The 21,278-nt window shown below is 44.4% G+C and overlaps 1 protein-coding gene across 1 annotated transcript in view; it reads right to left on the bottom strand.

Annotated features, from left to right (window-relative positions):
- The window catches only part of FANCC (FA complementation group C), a 212,376-nt gene extending 191,447 nt beyond the window's left edge, over positions 1 to 20,929 (bottom strand). Inside the window, exon 1 of the mRNA XM_058657361.1 lies at positions 20,907 to 20,929. The gene's annotated coding sequence lies outside the window, so the exon portion shown is untranslated. The remainder of the gene's footprint in view (positions 1 to 20,906) is intronic.
- Positions 20,930 to 21,278: the final 349 nt, after the last annotated feature.

The following is a 21,278-nucleotide window of genomic DNA, read 5'->3' as shown; positions in this document are numbered from 1 at the left end:
AACAGTCATTTTCCAAAGTGTATATTGCAGGATTCCATTTATATCAAATGTATAGCACAGGAAAATCCATGCCGACAGATTACATTCTGCAGTTATTGACGACAGTGGTGAGACGCATGACAATGTGAATGCACTAAATGACACTCAATTCCTGTCAAAATGGCTAAAGTTATAGGTTTTGTACGAATTCCAATTTTTAAAAAAATTGTTAGATAAAATTTTGTTTCAAAATCAACTCAGTGCATCGTTTCTGAAGATGACTCTGTTTACCAAACTCAGAGGCATCAAACTGATACTAAATAACCAACAATAATGTCTCACCTCACCACTCAGGTTTTATGGACCTATGGAAAGCCAAAGTACAAAACAGCAAGTTACAAACTTTCAGCAAGGTATTTCAGCCCCCTGGGTAGCCATCATCAACATCAGGGAATAAAAGGGAACAAAAGAAAAAAGATATGGGAGACAGTTTTAAACCATCACATGAAGATATTAGAAGAAGAGAACATAGAGAATAGTAGATGCTTTCTTAAGGTATGGGTGAACACACAGGCACAGGCATTTGGCCCGGCTTAGGATGCCTGCAATCCCCATCAGAGGGCCTGGGTTCAACTGCTGCCTCCACGTCCTCTGCAACTGACAGGCTCAGCACGTGGGTGTATTAATCATACGGAGGCCCAGGACGAGTTCCCAGCTCCTGCCTGCCACAGCGCAGAGCCTTGGCCTTTTCTGCATTCTGGGAGGTGAACCAGCAGGTGGGCTCAATCAGTCTCTATCTCTTCCTATTCCTCTCTACCTCTCCCTCCCCCCCCCCCCCCCCGTCTTTCAAACAAATGCTTTCTTAATTAAATGATTTATATATTTGAAAGACAGTGTTACATAGAGCAACAGAGACAGGGTGCATGCTTCCATCCATTCTATTCCCTAAATGGGTCACAACAGCCAGGGCTGGGCCAGACCAGACAGGACTCACACGCACATGCCCAGGTGGCAGCTTAACCAACTGGCCTACAATACCAGTTCTGACAAATACATTTTTAAGAAGAAATACTAAATCATTTTCCCTTTTTAGCTTTAAGCACTTATAGCTTATTCACATTCCTCAACACTTCATTTCCATTGTTGTCCCTTTATGGAGTACATTTCCAGTCTATAACATTCTCAGCTTCTGCACTTCAAGACAAAACTTATCTATAGCACTATGATTGATCAAGGCTTCCCACGAACTCTGTTATGGAGAGGACCATGTTTTATAATACTGGAATCAAATGTTAATGACACTAACAGTTATTTCATCAGCAGTGCCTTCAATGTTTGATATTTCAAAACCATTCTCCACATTCCTTACAGAGTATTTCCATGAAAAGTTTCTTCTTGGGCCTGCAGCAATAGTGTAGCAGTTAAAGTCCTCGCCTTGAACGCCCTGGGATCCCATATGGGCTCAAGTTCTAATCCTGGCAGCCCCTCTTCCCATCCAGCTCCCTGCTTGTGGCCTGGGAAAGCAGCTGAGGGCAGCGCAAGGCCTTGAGATCCTGCATCCACGTGGGAAACCCAGAAGAGGCTCTGGGCTCCTGGCTTCAGATAGGCTCAGCACCAGCCGTTGTGGCCAACTGGGGAGTGAGTCAGTGGATGGAAGATCTTCCTCTCTGTCTGTCCTCCTCTCTGTATATCTGACTTCCCAATAAAAATAAATAAATCTTTCAAAAAAGAAGTTTCTTCTTCATATCTTTCAGCACACAGTCATGCACTGTATGATAATGCTTCAGTCAACAGCAGACCACATCTGTGGCTATGCATCTACACATTACAACAGAGCTGAAAATATCCAAACACCCATTGATCAAAGAGCTGAAGAAGAGGCAAAAGGAAAGGAAACTGCAAGTGAAGATGGTGAGCACCCTCAGAAAAATTAACAGTGCAGGGAGAGATGCCTGCAGACCTCAATGAACTTCCACCACTGCTCCACTTCCAACCCAGCTCCCTGCTCATGCTCCTGGGAAAGCAGCAGAGCATGGTCTGGCCCAAGCTCATGGGCCCCACAGCTAGGCAAGAGACTCAGATGGAGTCCCAGGCTCTGGCTTCCACGTGGCCCAGCCTGGCCACCAGCATCATTTGGACAATCAGTGGGCAGAAGATTACAATCTTTCTCTTTCTCCCTCTACCACCCACCCCCACTCTGTAGCTCTGATTTCCAAATTTTAAAAAATGTCATAAGAACATTCAAAACTTTAACAGAGAAGTGCTTACAGTACTTTATCTGTAAGGAAAGAAGTCAACTGAAAAGCTTGACTATTTCTCTGGAAGGGTCGGAAGCAGGTCCTTCAGCAGTTCCCAGAAGACATTGTTATACTGGATGAGGCAGGACCCTAAGTGAGATGAGATGTGAGGTGTCGACTGATGATCCTGGTGATCTTGACCCTGAATAGGGCTATGTAAATGTGTGTTCTCTGTTGGTTTTCGAACCAATCAAAAAAAAAATTAGTAAAAAATAAAAACTGTTCAGAACTAGGTAAAAAGTTTATGGAAAAATATAAAGTAGTAAAAGAAAAACATAGCTATACAAAGTGCATTTTAAGATAAATATGAATAAAAAAGTCAAAAAGTTCAAAAATTTCAGGGCTAGACATCCAGCCTAGTAATTAAGCCTTCAGTTATTAACACAGCCAGGTCACATATCAGAGGACTGGAGTTCAGTCATTGGCTCTTCCTCCTAATCCTGCTAGAGGTGGGAGAACAATGGTGATGGCTCATGGGGTTTGGAGTCAAGCCACTTACAGGCAAGCCTGGACTGAGCTCCTGTCTTCAGCTGGGACAGCTATTCTGCACATTTTGGAAGATCGGAGCTCTACTTACCTCTTCACGTCTCTCTCATTCTCCCCCCCAATTAAAAGAAAGGAAGTTGTTTAGGGTGTACTATAATATATTAAGTGTTCAATAAAATTATGTTCAAAAACAAAGCACTTATCTTAATTCTAAAATATCTGATCGATCAAAGAGCTAATCAGTCTGAACTTTCGGGAGTCCTAATCTGTTGCTAGGGTGGTGTTCTGCCTCAATGTTGATGGGTGCCAATTTCAACCAGGGTGCTGCTTGCTGAAAGCTGCAGTGGTTGGGACAAATTCTGGAACTAAGACACAGTGAAGTTTGCCACATTAATTTACCCTTCCTATAACAAAAGGCTTCTCTGTGGCATCCAGTTCCTCTGACAAAGTAATCTCCATCTGTGGCAGTTATAGCTTTACTAATTATATTTCTCAAAGTGTATCACCCAAGACAAGAAAACCAAAACTTCTCCTTGAGCCAATGGCCACAGAGTAAATACTATTAGCAGTCACAAAAACCACATTAATCTAACTGTACATCTCCATCAGAGCGCTAAGGTGACCAGGTGCACTGTCAATAAGCAATAAGATTTGGAAAGAAATCCTTTTGTTGAGCAGCAGGAATCAACAGTGGGCTTAAACTATTTAGCAAACCATGCTACAAACAGATGTGTTGCCACCCAGGTTTTGTTGTTCCATTTATAAATTGAACAGAGGAAATTTAGTCTTAATCCTGCAGGGCTGGAGAATTTTCAAAACGGTAAATGAATACTAGCCTCTAAAGCCACCAGCTGCATCAGCCCCCTCACAAGGCAATCTTACAGAAAAACAGCAACACGAAAGACATCACACCACCTCATTTCGAAATACACTATAGAGGTCGAGTAGTATTACAACCAAAATGGCATGGTACTGGCACAAACACACATCAGGACCAACTGAACAGAACAGCTAATTATACGCACATGTAACAAGGGCACCGAGAATATATAGTGGAGAATGAACACAGTCCCTTAAACAATAAGAAAACTGGATATCCCCATGGAAAGAATCAAAGTAGCTGGAGTAAATGAGATTTTAAAATTTTCATAAATATTTGTGTGCATACAACTGTGCATACACAACAGAATATTATTCAGCCCTAAAAAAGAAATCCTGTCATTTGCTACTTGCATGGAGTTTATACTAAATGAAATAAGCCAGATGCAAAAAGAAAAATAGTGCAGGCACTCATGAGTATGTGCCATCTAAAACAAACTTATTGAAGCAACAAGCGAGTGCCAGTTACCAGGAGCCGAGATGTGGAAACAAGGAGGTATAAAGTGTGTTCTATAGAAAAATGAGTTCTACAGTTGTACTACAGACCGCTTAGTGTCTACAAGTATACTTAAAATTTGCTAGGAAAAAAACAGATCATGTTAAGGATGTTCATCACACACAATAATAATAATAATGTAAGAAAAAACTTCAGGGTGAGACAGATATGTTCATGGCCTTGAGAGTGGTGATTGATGGGTACAAATTTGTCCACAAAATCAAGACATATGTATTACATATGTATAGATATATCTTATATATCAGACTTATAAAGTATTCCTTTAAAAAATTTTATTTGAAAGTCAGTTACATAAAGAGCAGAAAAAAAAAGGAGATCTTTCATCCACTGGTTCATTCCCCAGATGGCCACAATGCTGGGACTAACCTAGGCTGAAGCCAGAAACCAGGACATTTTTCCAGGCTCCCATGTGGCTGCAGGAGTCCAAGCTCTTGGACGATCTTCTGTTGCTTTCTCAGGCGTATTAGCAGGGAGCTACATCAGAAGTGGAGCAGCTAGAACTTCAACCAGTGCCCATACGGGATGCCAGCACTGCAGGTGGCACCTTAACCCGATATACCACAATGCAGGTGCCAATAAACTCATTTTTTTAAAAGATCAATAACAAAGAATATCAAGGGTTGACTGTATATTACAGTAAAACTTTCAAACTCGAACTCAAAATAACACGCAGAAGGTGATACAAGCACAATAATACGTCAAGGTTCCTTCTTGTTCAGAAAATGGTAGAGAATTCAAATGCCATGTCTTTTGAATAACAAAGAAAAATCTTGATGAAGTGAAAAAAATTTAACAGATTTGAAAAGCAACATAGTGCCTCTTCACCATTTTTATTGATTTGAGAAGCAGAGAGGCAGGGGACGCGCAGGGGAGAGACAGAGAAGCACGCAGCCGCTCATCTGCCAGTTCTCCCCCCCGACGTCCAGGGTGCTCACACCAGCCTCCCATGCGAACGGCGTAAACCCAACCACTCAAGCAATCACCACTGTTTCCCAGAGTCTGCATCATCAGGAAACTCGATCCTGGAGCCAGGCAGCAAATCCAGGCACTTAAATATGAGACACGTGTGTCTCAACCAGCATCTTCACCGCTAGGCCGAATATCTGTCCCTGTATTTTTGCTGTTGATGCTTTTTAATTACATCAAACCAATATCTGTCAGCAATTTTTTTTCTCCTCAAAGGATAATTCACTTGATAGGGTTTTGCTGTCATTGTTAAAGAATTATTTGTTTATTTGAAAAGGAGCTGTGAGAAGAGCTCTTCCGTCCATTGGTTCAGCCTTCAGATGTCGCCACAAGCTGGGTCTGGGACAGGCAAAAGTCAGGCATAAGTAACACCATCCTGGTTTCCCACATGGGTAGCAGGGGCCCAAGGACTTGGGCCATCCTCCATTGCTTTCCCAGGCACATTAGCAGGAAGCTCTTCTTGCAATACTACCACATGGGAGACAGACTGAGTTCCTAGCCTTGGCTTCTGCCCGGCCCCGCCCAACACTGTTGTCTAGCCTGGACTGTTGCCAGCATTTGAAAATTGATCAATGGATGCAATACCTCTTTCTGTGTGCCTGTCACCTCTCACTTGCTCTCTTCCTTCCTGTACATTTTGAATAAAATGAAAATTTCAGCAATTTTTAGATGTATTCAACAGTATTTTTTATCTTATTTTTAATATTTATATAGTTGAGAGCTGCACGCCCATGTGGACCTCAGATTAGGTGGGGAGAGGCAAGGCACTGAGGCAGGTGGCTGAGACCGTTTCAGTTCTTATTTCCCTCGTGTGTCTGTTGGGGAAGAGGCTGCTTCTTGCTGTCAGACTACATTAACACCCAGGGATGGGAGGCAGTCCTTTACCGGCACTCCTGAGACCCCATTGTGGGGGAAGAGTGTTCTGAGGGTGTTACTTTTTTTTAATATAAATATTTATTTATGTTTATTACAAAGTCAGATACACAGAGAGGAGAGACAGAGAGGAAGATCTTCCGTTCGATGATTCACTCCCCAAGTGAGCCGCAATGGCCAGTGCTGCGCCGATCCGAAGTCAGGAACCTGGAACCTCCTGTGGGTCTCCCATGTGGGTGCAGGGTCCCAAAGCCTTGAACCATCCTCCTCTGCTTTCCCAGGCCACAAGCGGGGAGCTGGATGGGAAGTGGAGCAGCCGGGATTAGAACCGGCGCCCATATGGGATCCCAGCGTGTTCAAGGTGAGGACTCTAGCCGCTAGGCCACGCCGCCGGGCCCTGAGGGTGTTACTTGAATGGTTTCCATAGCCCTGAGACGCTGACTGATAAATGTATTATTTTTTAAAGATTTATTTATTTATTTATTTAATAATAAATCCTTTAATGAACTTGCAAACAAACCCTGTGGACAGAGTGCAGCTTTGGGAGAGCTGCTCTCACGTGGCAGAGAAGGAGCTCTGCCCAACCCCAGCTGCAGTAGGACGGGAAAAGCAGAGGCTCTGAAGACCCACAGAGGAGTCCGAACCCAAGTATCACTTCGCTCTTCTGTGACTGTCAGCTTCACCTGCCTCAGGCAGTGGCACAGTACTGACCTCCCAGGGTTGCTCTGCTGATGCTCTAAAGACAGACTGGACAGACAAGGGGAGTAGGGCTCCTTTTGTTCAACGTCATACTTTTTGTTATCCCATAAAACAACCGATTGCTAATAACCTCAGGATGCTTGCTGCTTTCATCTACTTGCCTTTGCTTACTCAAACTAGTCAGTGTTCACATGACAGCCCAGTCACTGCCACTTCCGGCTAAGTGGCCTGCACCTACCCCCTTCCCGGCATGGGCCAAATGAACAGCCAGCCGGGAGAGAAAAGACAGGAGAAGAGGGCCAGAGTATGAAGGCATACTTGTTGGAGACCTTGTCCTGTAATTTAACCTTATGAGAAAGCCCGGCAGGGGCGGAGGGCAGCTCTTCCAGGGAGCATGCTACAGGCACACAGTGTAAGGCAGAGTGTGGTAAGCACAGGATTCTTACACATTCAACACAACACAAGACACTTCGGCCGAGTTTGCAACTGTAGTTGTTCACCTTTAACAATCAGACTTTAAAAGATGCCCTCTCCGAAGCCTAATATTCCTAAGTATGCCTTAATCCCAGAAAAGCTCAGGACTGCTCACTGAGCAAACATACAGGCAAAGGTGTGAGGCAACACCTAGAGCAGGGCTGTGCAGCCAGATTTTCTGCAATATCCTATGTGCCATCTCTGGCTCATCCAGTGCCACAAGCACCTGCCATGTGTGGCTTCTGAACATAAGAAACATGGTCACTGGAGCTGAGGCACTGTTTCTAACCTGAGTTCATGTCAGATAGCCATTCATGGCTACTGAGGTATGGCAGAGGACCAAGCAGACCTAGAAGCTTGGGTTAATGAGGTGTTATTACATGACCTCTTCTCAGATTCACGACAGGGAAAGGTCTGTACCTCATCATATAAGGCCACATATCCCATCAGATTAGGATCTCATTTTATTTACCCTTACTTAGCATGCTAAAGACCAGATCTAAATAAGTCCAAAGATGGGCATTTCCAGATTGAAAAAGGTAACCAAGTGCTCAACACAACGAATGAGAATAGATCCATGTAAAGGCGTATCGCCATGAAATGATCAAAGTCAGACAGAAGTGGAACAATGCTGTCACAATCCTAAAGGAAAGTAATTTCCAATCATAGTTCACTCCACACAAATTATCAAGAGTGACTGATATGAGGCCCAGAATAGGCAAGGAGTTAGATAGGAATTAAGTCAGAAAGTTCTAGCCCCAAACTTTTAACTCTGCTTTCTCCCATACCAACCCAGTGCCTGCACTTTGGCATGAGGTACCCGAGTCTCCCCTCGCACCAGGAAAGGGATGCCATGATGTCTACATGTACAGAGAACTCCAAGTGGATATACCACGAAACTCCCAGAATACACATGTGCACTAACACCTGCCACTTACGTATTCAATCACAGAACCTTCCCCTTCCCCATGAAAGGGTCCGCTGGACATGCAGGGGGGCCTTTCAGGCCTTCTCTCACACTCTCTGCTCACAGGCAATCCTTTCTTTCTGGTCATCTCACAAGGAGTTACCTCTCTTCATGGGCTTGCCCCACTCACCTGAATGTGTATTCATTCTTGTACTTTAAATAAATACTGCTTTCACTACTGTACTTTATGTCTGCCTCTGTTTTGAATTAAGATTTCATACACAGTCCAGAATAAAAACTGGGAGGCAATGGGAAGAACAATTCAAACATCACCAAATTCAAAACATAGGCAGTGACCAGAAATAATTCACCTAACACGCTGCTTTATAGAGATGCTACAGGATGTGTTCTGCCAAGACAGAACCTAGTAAACGGCAGATCCAGTATCAGAGAAAGACAGAAGCATGGATTACAGTGAAGGAAAAATCCAAGACAGCTGCAAAACAGTTCATAAACAGGAAAGGAAGGGGCTTTTTGTATCTACCCAGACTTCCTTTTCAAAGTAAGGAATTTTAAATAGATGCCAAAAGAATTAAAGGAAACCTTTAAGATCTCTTAAAATAAAAAGGGAAACGGAAGTTTAAAAAGAAGGTGAGGCAAAGGCAATGGCAGCTTTGTGGTATCTTGTGTTAATGCAAATATCCAAGTTCTCTACATTTGACAGAAAATGGGGGACTGCCTAGGGAGACAATGGGAGGGAGGTAGACCACTCAGAGTTAGGGAATTTCAATTTTCATATGATGAAAATATTACTAACATTCACTGTAGTTTTGGTTGTAAAACTATGAACATACTAAAAATCCTCACACTGTACTCTCTAACAGGTCCAATTGCAGCTTGTATGAAGTATATCTGAATAAAGCTATATTGAACAAAATATTCATCAATATATAAGAATGAAAGTTCCTCTGAGTAAGATACTACCATATTAACTTTGTGTTTTCACAGTACCAACTTTAGTTTTCCAACCAGGTAACTGATGATGTGTGGCTTAAGCTCTAATCAGAAAAAACCAAAGTCATAAATGAGGGATTCAACTCTTGACAAATGTCAGCACTCTTTAGAGTACTGAGGCCAGCTTGTAATAATCACAACTTCTCCACTGCATGAGTCGGAGGTCAGAGTGCAATGAAGAAAGTCAGTAAAAGCAAATGGATTCTTTGACAAATAGAATTTTAACAAGCAAACAAAAAATACCACATACACACACACACGTATGTGTGTGTGCACAAATAGGGGGATGGCTAAAGCAGAGTTCATTCAGCATTTCTAATGAACCTTTGCATACACTCCTAAATTCAACAAAAGATTTAGGAAAACAGAGCACAGAAAGTAGCTTTACAAAACGGCCATATGGTCCACTGATCCTGCCCAGTTGTCCAAGTCAGTGGAAAGAGGAGAGGAGAACCAATGAGCAGTGCAGGTTCTGAAGGTTCGTCTAATCCCAACCTAGCTGACACACAAAACCACAATATGCTCAGAACTCAGTAAAATCCTCCCCTTGAACAAATCATTGAAAAATGTTACATCAATACAGTCCTTAGAAAGCAACTATGCTAATGTCCTTTTGTTTTTTCATTGACCAATGCAATTGCATTTCATTAACAGCTAATTTTTGCCAAATTTAATTCTAACAAACCTATTTAAGTTCCATGACCATGAGGAATAAAATATTTACACTGTATTTCTGCATTCCCACAATTCAAGAGGAACAGGATCAAATTTTTCTCAGGCTGTGAATAAACACCATTCTTCAGACTGAGAGCAGATTTTACTGCAAAATTACGAGTGAAAATGAAGTTCAGAAAGAAATGACTTCTCAGTCTTGGATTCAGTGGCATTAATATTAATGACAATTGCACTCATTTCAAAGGCATGTCCCAGAGTGTTTACATTATAAAAAATGGGTCTGGAATGTCATCTTCAGTAAATTTGAATTGTTTAATCTGAGGTTTTACTAGATTTGTAACAGCTGCACTTATGTTTACAACAACGGTAATAAGGTCTTTAGAGCATGGCACTCCTTACACAGTTTTCAGATCTGGTTGGTACAAACATGTTGTACTGATCAATGGAAATGAGTTCAGTATCTCTCCACAGCTACAAGTTTGGTCAGAATATAAAGTTTTGCTTTGGATTAACATTGTACAACAAATGCATCATGGATCCTCAGAAGTCTTCTGGTATTGGTTACAGAAGGATAGGACAAAAACTTCCATTCATATACAAACATTTGGAAAATGAGTCAGTTTGTGTTTGTGGAATTCAAATTTTGTTTGGAGGAAAGATATGCATATCAAATACACTGTGGATCTAATTTGGTTGCTGGCATTCATTGAGGGTTCCAGGGCACATTACCAAGCAGAAAGTGGCTAGGCAGCATTCAAAAATTTCATTTCTTCTAATGCCTCTATTTACACAGTAAAAAGATGCAACAAAAAAGCCTGCCAAAGTCTTGCTTAGGAATGCTTCAATAGGAAGCTTCAGTCACCCTTGGACATGGGGTTGCTGAAAAGAACACCAGACAGGAGTTAGTTTCCCTGGGTAACAGTGCAGAGCCTTGCCACTAACCTCAGTTTCCTCCTCTATAAACATTTCAAAAAGAAGTCATTATCGAAGGTGAATGCTTTCTGCTCAGATGGGTTGAGTCCGGGTAACCAGAAATGCTCAACTCTTTTGATTACCGAAAAAGCTATCAAGCAATAATAATCAAGACCCATTTAAAAACTGCACAAACACAGGTAACCAAAGAAATTCTTCAGAAGCTATCCTCTTTTGGGCAATCTTTTGGGAACCACCTAATTCTGGGCCAAATTCATATCTTTGAAAAGGTCTCATTTTTTTATGTTTATCTTACTTCTGAATGTAAGATTAATCATGAGAATCACATATAATCAATCTGAAAATAATTTGGGAAGTAGAAACCACTTTTATGAGAGCTGATGACCAAAGTCATGTTTGAAACAATCCAAGAAAACAAAGGAAACAGGGGGGAGTGGGGGGGGAAGAAACCCAAGACTGGCTTTGGGGCACAGCAGGGTAGGCAGCTCCAAGGACAGCTGGTTTCAGTCCTGGCTGCTCCACTTGGATCCAGCTCCCTGCTAATGCTCCTGAGAAGACAGGGGAAGATGGCCCCGGAGCACGGGTCCCTGTCACCCATGGGAGAGACTCAGATGGAGTGCCACACTCCTAACTTCTGCAGTTGAGGCTATTTGGGGAGTGAACCAATGGATGGAAGCTTGTTCTCTGCATCTTTTATTTGCTAATAAAGTACTTTTTAAAAATGTTTATTAAATCCATGCATTCTTTTAAAAAATCAATGCTCTGATTTCTGAAGTGTAAATGCTGCTCAGGAATAATAACCTGTTTTCTTACAGATAAGAAACTGTCAATTCACCGACAGCACACTGATTACTACATTGATTTCCCTAGTAAGTATGAAAATTTATTCAGATCGACTCATTTTTTTCTAAGTGTCAGCTTGACAACTGAGTGCATTTCAAAATGATTCAAAAGTTTGTAAATTACTCTAGGCAAAGGTCATAAATTCAAACATCCATAATGGATAAATTAAATGAGTAAAACAATCAGTTGGGCTCGAGGCAACTAGAAAACACAGCAGTGTCCAAAGGAGACAGCCAGGGCTTGGCTCCCGCCAGCTGCTGCTGCGAGCTCAGTGTCAGCCTGCTTTCGCTTTCTAGAAGCTGGAAACACACACTGTTCTAAGAGAAATCTCTCAGGGTTTAAATGTTAGCAACTGAAAAAAACCACACGGGAAACTTATCTGCTGTGCAGATCTTTGCCCTGCTTTACTAACCCCACCGTGTTTGCTCTCCAACAAGGCCACTGCAAAAACTATCACAAGGTTGAAAAGAACTTTGGTGATGGTTTTTTAATGCTTTAATTTTAATGGTCCATGCTGAAAATTGCATATTTAAAGCTTCAATTACACCATGATTCTTGTTGATGCATTCAATGGAGTTTGCTTTTTCCTATTAACTATTATCTTAATTATGTCAAGCAAGAGAACTGATCTGGCCAACAGCAAATGCCTCTTTTACCAAAAAATCTAAGGAGGTCATGCAGCTCCTATTTCATGCTGGAGGAGAACTTTCACCAGAGCCAGAATCAAGTGTATTTTGTGAGCTGTTGTTTCTCCATCAGACACTGTGCTTGAAATGTAAGGGCATGTGGGGCAGCCTGACAGGGCTCTCCCCACCTCAAAGCCACTCAGGGTTTCCAGCTTCTGGAGCCAGTATTGTGGCATAGGGGGGTAGTGGGGTAAGACGCCAGTATCCCAAAGCACTTCGCTTATGCTTTCACTATTTCTCTCAAGTAGATAAAAATAAACACTTACAAATGAATGAGTAAATAAAAATAAAAAGACTGATCATACTGAGTACTGGAGAGGAAACCAGAAATCCTCATGCACTATTGGCAGCAATGTAAAATTTCCATTCTAGAAAATAATTTAGCAATTATGTAAAAAAATTAAACACCCACCTATTCTACAAACCAGCCTCTTTCATTCCCAGGTTCTGCCCATACAAAGATGTATACATAAACATTCACACTGGAAACTGCCCCAAAGTTCATAAATTGACCAAAAAAAAAAAAAAACCTAACGAACCAAAACAACACGGCAGTATAGCTAAACAACGGAATATTATTCATCAACAAAATGAACAACAAACTACGAATAAATGCTCCCAGCATGGACAACTCTCAAAATTGTACCTGGTAAAAGAAACCAGACAACAAAAGAAAACAAACCACGTCATTCCATTTGGATCCAGTTTTGGAAAATGCATACATACTGTTCTACACCGACAAAATGCAAATGAACGACCACCTAAAATCAGGGAGGAGAAAGAAAAATGACATTTACAGTCCTTATCTATATTTGTGACAAACAGCAGTCTTTCTACTTTTTACTTGCTGAACTCCTTATTTAGGGAGCCATTAAGCACTGACGATAAAGTAAATTTTAAAGGTTATATCACAAAAGATTTTAAAAGGAAGGAATGAAAGGAGGGAGTAATATTACATCCTGAGAATTTTACCTATAAACTACATTAAGTCTGCACTCTCTATATTAATTCTTAAAATCTAAAAACATTATTTCAAAATCAAGTTTTTAAAGTAGAAATTAATTTTCACACCAAAAGCACTCAGAACAATCTTAGATATACATCACATACACACACAGCACACAGTTGTATTAACACTTTTAATACTTTCCAAGGACTGTCACTATCAAAATTCAAGATGTTTTAATTGCCACTTTCTCAAATTACTCTTCAATATTAAAGTAAGATAAATTATATTTTGTCAAGTACTTCATATAAAAATATTTATATTTGCTACTCCCAAAACTTACTGCATAGTTTGAAAATATTAATTCATCAAAAACACTTATCGTCAAGCAAAAAAGTTCACAGCCTTTGCCAACATTTTTACCGTAATAAGGAAGAATCTAGTGGTTCTGACCAGGCTCGGCAACACAGGCTTTTCTGGGTGCCAGCTACTGCAGAAAAGGCTTCTCCACAAACACAGCACACGGTATCATAGCACTAATAAATGGCTTCACACTTTCAGAAGCCTGTGCTCAGGGCACCAGTGACGCAGTACACCGGAACAAGCCACTGCTGCAGTGCCAGCACTCTATATGGGAACAAGGAGACACAGCTAGAAGGTCACACAACTGCTACCGAATTCTTTCACCTGCAAATAACCTGCTGAAAGTCTGCTGGTTAGAATAGCCACATGATCCCACCTAACTGCAAATCAACAGGGAAACACAGGAGGACATCCATACTTAGTAAGCACCAAATGCCTCTGCTACGTCAACTGAAACTAGCTAGACCAATAAGAGGAATTTGTTGCTTCAAGAAATCAGCAAGTTTACAAATAGTATCAATATCATAGTTGATCCACCTTCTCATCCTATTTCCCTCATGAGAGCAAAATAGCTTCAGCCAGTACAGAAGTCACATTACACACCAGAGCATCCCCAAGGCACAAGTTTCTGTTCCGCCATTCCAAGTGAAGGATCTCGGATGCTTGAGCTTATGCACAATTCTAACCAATGACTGTGACCAAGCAAAGAAAACAAGTTACTCAGACCAAAGTCCACCCCAGAAGGGAGACATGACGCGGTCAAGGGTCCCCAAAGCCTGTACAATGACTGCTGAAGGAAAATCCAGGCCCTACTAAAAAGGAGAAGGGGAAAAACAATGCTGGAGGACATCCTTGGACTGCAACAAGAATGGCTGAAAATTAAAAACAAGCAAAACAGCTGAATCAGATAGAACTGTGAAAACAGGCATATATAAAAAAAAGACAATACCATGACTGACAGTGTGTAAGGACAGAGAAAAAGGAAGTGGATTTACAGCAAAATCTAAGAACACTGTATAACAGAGTGGTGAAATTAAGGGTAAGAACAAGGCCTTATAAAGCGACTGTTCCTTTAAAAAAAACTTTTTTTTAAATTTTCATTTTAAAGAGAAGAAGAGATAAAAGATCTTCCATCTGTGGGTTCACTCTTCAAATATGCTGGAGCTGGAGAGATCCACGCCAGGAACCAGGACCTTCCTCCAGGTCTCCCATGTGGGCGCAGGGTCCCAAGGCTCTGGCCGTCCTCCACTGCTTTCCCAGGCCACAAGCAGGGAGTTGGATGGGAAGTGGGGCCACCAGAACACAAACCGGCGCCCATATGGGACACTGGTGCCACAGGTGGAGGCTCAGCCAACAACATGAAACGCAGTAACAAGAAAAAAATGAAAACAACCAAAAGGAGTTAGTCTCAGCAGGATATTTGGAATCACTAAGTTAAGCAGCATGTCCAAATTTCTATGAAGAAATAAATGAATTCAGCTTTCTGAACCTTTGAACATCACCAAGTAAGGGGTCACACAAACTCTTAAGAGGACACAGTAGGGGCCAACACTACAGCACAGAACACTAAGCCTCCATCTGCAGTGCCAGCACCCTATATGGGCACCTGTTTAAGTCCTGGCAGCTCCACTTCTGATCCAGCTCCCTGCTTGTGGCCTGGGAAAGCAGTGGAGGATCGCCCAAGTCATAGGACCCCTGCACCCGTGTGGGTGACCTAGAAGAAGTTCCTGACCCTGGCTTCAGATCCACCCGACTCCAGCCATTACAGCTATCTGGCGAGTGAACCACTGATGGAGGAAGCCTGTTTCTCATTCTTTCTGGGTACCTTTGATTTTCAAATAAAATAAAAAGAGTATGTGCTGAATTGTGTGTGTGTGTGTGTGTGTGTGTGTGTGTGTGAGAGAGAGAGAGAGAGAGAGAGAGAGAGAGAGAGAGAGAGAGGGAGGGAGGGAGAGAGAGAGAGGGAGAGGGAGAGAGAGAGAGAGAGGGGGGGAGAGAAATCAGCAACAGCTTCAAAAGTGTCTTAGGAGTCATTACCAGAATGGCAGACCCCATTTAGCTCAGATTCCAGTAAAACAGATCAAACATACATGTTTAGATGATGCGGACTTTATATTACAAAATCAACATTAACCCACTAGAACAAAATGGAAAAAGCAAGCCCCAGAAATACGGCAAATGCAAAGCACGGGTAGAGGGTCATGGGACCCAGACAGGCAGCTCAGCCCACGGAGACCCCAGCCCGAGCCGGACAGCACTGGCCAACTCTATCCTCTCCTCTGCCCTCCATTTCCCCAACTGCTTCTCACTACCTGTATCAATTTTAATTTTAATTTTAATTTTCAAGGGCCCGGCGGCGTGGCCTAGCGGCTAAAGTCCTCGCCTTGAAAGCCCCGGGATCCCATATGGGCGCCGGTTCTAATCCCGGCAGCTCCACTTCCCATCCAGCTCCCTGCTTGTGGCCTGGGAAAGCAGTTGAGGACGGCCCAATGCATTGGGACCCTGCACCCGCGTGGGAGACCCGGAAGAGGTTCCAGGTTCCCGGCTTCGGATCGGCGCGCATCGGCCCGTTGCGCTCACTTGGGGAGTGAAACATCGGATGGAAGATCTTCCTCTCTGTCTCTCCTCCTCTGTGTATATCTGGCTGTAATAAAATGAATAAAATCTTTAAAAAAAAAAAAAAAAAAAAATTTTAATTTTCAAAAGTCTCAAAAACAGAAACGCCAATTCTCATTTTACATTGCAACAACTCACGAACAACTGCTTTGATTATGCACAAGGAGAAACAAGCAGAACCCTAGGCTTTACTTTCACAATTCCAGAAAATAAACAGGCAAAGCAATCTCACTGTTCACTATTTTTAAGATGGGTTTATTTGTTTGAAATCAGAGTTACAGAGGCAGGGAGGCACGGACCGGGTAAGAGATGGACAGGGAGAGAGATGTTGCATCCACTGGTTCACTCCCCAAATGGCCGCAGCAGCCTCAAAGCCAGAAGCCTGGAATTCCATGCCTACCTCCCAACCACCGAGGCCATCTTTCCCTGCTTTCCCAGGCATATGAGCAGGAAGCTGGACTGGAAACAGTGTGGCTGGAGTACAACTGAAGAACAGAATTGCAGCCATGAAAGACGCAAGCAGCACAGGCTGAAATTTGGCCTACTGCGCCTCAATGTCAGCCCATTTTTTCTTGAAAATCCAGAAGCAAAGAAAATGAATCAATACAAACACAATAATGAAGGAGAAATTACACAGTGTTATACAGCAATTTTAATATGGAAAGTCAGTAACATCACCATTCTGGGATTAGAGTAACAATGGCTTGGCTATTCGGGAGAATTTAAGAACAGCAGATGAATGCGGAAGTAACCACTCCTAGAGCATAGATAAAGGTTTGAGCAACATCCTGCTCTCCAAGAAGAGCTCTGTGCTTTTCTGACAGACCCAAGCATCGCTCATTAAATAACGTTCGGAGAATCTCCTTTTAAACCTTGCCAGAAACCTATCTTCTAGGGTACCAGGAAAAGCCATGCAGTACAGGGTGTCCCACCAGAAGCTCCCTTACAAAAGTGCCTTTACGATGCTTGGGTAAAACCGTGGAGCCCAAGGCGCCATAGATTACAGCAAGCCTCCAGCTGGGGAAGCCACACGCAGAGCGGGTGGCTCTGGAGCGCAGAAAGCGCATATGCCAGGAGCCAGACGCCGCAGTGGCAGGCGCTGTAGAAGCCCCGCCCTCCGAGGCTCATGCTGAAGTGGCAGCGCAGATGCCTCATGGGGATGCTGGCGCTGGCGAAGCGGGCACTAGAAACTTGAGCCGGAGCAGAAGCAGAGCGTGACAGCACAACTCGCGGCCGGCCGGCCAAGCCACGCTGGAGGAGACGTGCGTATGCGCAGACACTAAGACGGACAACACGGAATTATTCTGTCCACCGAGGAGGAGAAACCAAGAATGGGCAACTTCACATCAACGATGGATCACATCAATTAGTTCAAACATGAAATGGATGAGAGGACCGTTGACCAAAAACTTTTTGCATTCATGGACACAACGCACCAGTGGTGGTACCAATTTGTCTCCTACGAATGGAGCAGCACCCCAGAACGCAGATGGGCACGAGGGGAGAAAACATAGTGCAGTGGGTGCTGGATAGGGCGGGAAAGCGCGTGCGAGGGGCCGGGTGCACCTGCTCTGCTGGAAGGTTCCCACGCTCCAAGGCCGCAGGAGGCAGAAGAGATTCTAATTGGCCCTGTCCACAGCGCAGAGCCCGCTCAGTGGCCGAAGGCGGCAGCGCCATGCCATGCGCTGCCCGTGAAAGGCGAGGCACCTTGGTGCAGAGCTTGGCATGTGCCACTACACACGGATACCCAGGGTCTCCAAAGATCCCCTGCACCATGCACAGCCTTCTTGCCAATAGTGTATACAGTGTGAGTGTAGATTTTGGCTAATACTGGTGTCATCATTTGGAGGGAAGATGGACCGAGGAGAGAAAAAGGGCCCTGGCAGGATCGTTTTGGTAAAAAGCTGGAACCAGACTAAGGAAATCGTGAAACAATGGGAAGAGTCAGCTCTTTGTCTACAGTTCTACCCTGAAAAAAGTCATTGCCACCATAAATGCATACTGAGACCCGTACAAGCTCACGTGCATCTATTAACCAAAGAAAACATATCCCAAGACTGGCATGTGAATGTCCATGTTCATTGCATTACTGAGGACAGCCAAGAACTAGACACAACCTAACGTCCACAAACGTGAATGTGCATAGAATGGAACACAATTCAGAAATAAACAAAAACTACTAACACAGGCTACAAGATGGAGGCGTCTCTAGACTCCACATACAGCAGCTGTCTGTTTTAGGAATTCACACATCTGTGAAGTCCAGGAAGGCCCCTCCACAGGGACACAGAGCACTCGAGGGCCGCCTGCAGCTGCAGCTGGGAGGCCTGCTCGCCACAAACTTGTTAAGGTGATGTCAATACTCTAAACTGAAATCATGAACTGTGAGTGGTTCCAAAAGTTCCCTGTGGTTGCAAGAGCCACTTGTTTAGAAAGCAGAAAGTACAGCTTCTTCAACAAGGTGATCTCTACGTGAACTCTGCCCGCCTGTAACTGAAAACCAGGAATGCTGCATAGCCCCCTACGTGACTGCTCTTACAGGGAAATGAATTCTATTTATGCAGTAGAGTTTATGAAGAGCTTAATAAAACAGCCCAGATAATGTTGCAAAAGCCTTTCTAACCAAGTCCAAACACATATCTATACCCAAGCCTTCAAAACAGCATGTTCAGTGAAAGAATCCAGAGCCAGCAGGGATTTTACGAGTTCATCTATAGGAAATGTCCAGACACAGATATTATATAGTTAGTTTTAAAAAATTCCTAAGATATGCACTATCTCAATTCTTGTTTTTGCTCCACTTCTGTATTTTGCAATAAAAATTCACTGTGCCTTTAAGTGTTACATGTTAAAAAGTCAGTCATGCAGGATCTATAAGCAGAGAATATACATATCCCAGGCTAAAGTAAAATGAAAAAAAAACTGTGGTGCTGATTTCTAGCCTGATTTGAGGTCCTACCACTACCAGCTTGGCCCACCACTCATGTGAGATTCCTCGGGCTCTGTGGCCCAGATAACCAATCCAACTTTCTAGGGGTGAGGCTGGCCTCCCTGGAGCTGGTTTGCGTAAGTACAAAATGTGTATAATTGTCACTGGAACTACTTGCTGAAATATGGAACTGGTTAGAAAGAGCATTTAAGATGCTCACACAGCTAGATACACACGCCACAGCACATCTTTCACATCCAGCCAACCAATCAAGTTAAGGTTTTTCATTAGAAAACAGAACAAAAAGGAGGAACATGAAATTGGATTTCTCTGAGGCCTAGGTGTTTTTCACAAAAAAGAAATCTTTAAGACTGAATTAAAATGTACAAATATTCGAAAGTATACTCTGGCCTGATCTGAAGAAACCGTCCCTAACTCTTAAAGTGAAAGCGGACCTTGATAGAAGGAAAACAACTTTTCTTTTGAATGCGCACTTTCCTCTGTATAAACGTAAGCCATTCCCCCCTCCCGTGCTTATTTCCACGAGAAACTTCAACTGGATTTAACTTTCACGGCGAACGTCACAACGAGCACACACACTTTCTCTCCCAGCTCCCCACATACAATCCCATCTTCCTCCTTCCTCCCAGGGTGGCCCAAAGGTGCTGTGCTCATTTGAGTAAATGCGCAAAAACCGTTTGCAGGCATTCAACAGGCCACAGGTTCGCACAAAACCACCAATCCAGCAGCTTTCAAACAATTCCGGATTCAAACAAAAGCCCAGGCACATAAAGATCTTGGCTGGGAAAGTTCTAGGCCTCTTTCCTTCATATTCTGCTCCCAAACTTTTCGTGTTTCCCAAACTCCAAATCCCCACCCTCGTCTAACAACTGGCCCTTACATCAGGCTCAGAGAGCGCTTGTAGTTGCTAAAGTGCCCACCGTGAAAAAAAAAAAATCCATACTAATAATACAAAAGAACAAGCCAACAAACACCCCACCCCACCCCCCAAAAAAAACTAGTCAAGGGTTCTGAACGCGTTCAAATAACAGGCTGTGGGGGAGACAATCGCCCAGCCGAACCCTCCTCCCGACCAGGGAAGAAAGGCGAGGGGCGGGGGTGGGGGGAGAACAGCCGCGCCCAGGGCTCCTCGAATGACGACCACGCTTCGCCCCCTCCCAAGGGCCCCGGGGTCGGAGAGGACAGGGTCGGGGGAGGGGATGGGGTGGATGTGGGGGTGGCGGTGGGGCTGGGGGGGGGGAGGGAGGGAGAGAGGGTTGCTGCCTTGAAAGAAACGAACGTGTCACAAGCTCCCAGGGACCCAAATCCAAGAAATTCACCTAGGTTCCTCTGCTTTTTTTTTTTTTAACATACGTAATTGCTTTGCACTCAACGAAACAAAAAGAACCCAAACGCCAACTTGCAGCTCCCAGGGCTCCGGGGCTCCCCCTCCCGCGCGACCCCTGCGCCGGCCCCGCCCCCTCGAGGCCGAGCTCCGCCCCCGATGCCGCGGCTCCACCCCTCGAGTCGAGGCCCCGCCCCTCGGACTCGCTCCGCCCCCTCGAGCCGAGGCCCCGCCCCGCGGGCTCGGCCCGCTCGGGTTTGGGCGCCTGCCGGCGGGAGCCCGGCTCACCCACCTCGAGGCGCGGGGGCCGCCATGGAGGCTCTCGCGAGTCTTCCCGTCCACCTCCCACCCCCCAGCCCCGCACTCGGCCGCCTCCTCCTCCCCCCGAGCCTGCCGAGCCGGGCTGACGTGTCGGCCAGACCCCCCGAGGGAGGCCGCCGCCTGCCTTTCGGGCTGTGGCCCCTCCGGCTCGCTCTTACCGGGTGGTCCTCGCCAGAGCTGCTTCAGCAGTTTGGGCAGGGGCTGGAAAGGAAGCCACCGCCCGGGCTCTGTGGTGGCTTGAAAATGTTGGCTTTGCTTCTTGACTGGCCTTTTTTTTTTTTTTTTTTTTTTGAGTTTTGTTTTGACTTTTTTTTTTTCTTTCCCTGAGGGGGAGGGAAGGAGAGAGAATTTTCCCGCGATCGCCCGGCGCGCGCGCGCGCACACACCCCACACACGTGCCCGCGGTGCACTCTGGGGGCTGGCGAGCCTTTCCTCCGCCCCCCCCCACACACACTTCGCGCGCTCCCGCGGCATCGCGGGAACAGTCGGCCACTCTCGCGCCCGGGGGGCGGGGCGCCGCGGGGCCCGGG

This window comes from Ochotona princeps, chromosome 31, assembly GCF_030435755.1.
Source record: "Ochotona princeps isolate mOchPri1 chromosome 31, mOchPri1.hap1, whole genome shotgun sequence".
NCBI lineage: Eukaryota > Metazoa > Chordata > Mammalia > Lagomorpha > Ochotonidae > Ochotona > Ochotona princeps.
The sequence above is the reverse complement of the archived record's forward strand: the minus strand, read 5'-3'. Positions and strand labels throughout refer to the sequence as shown.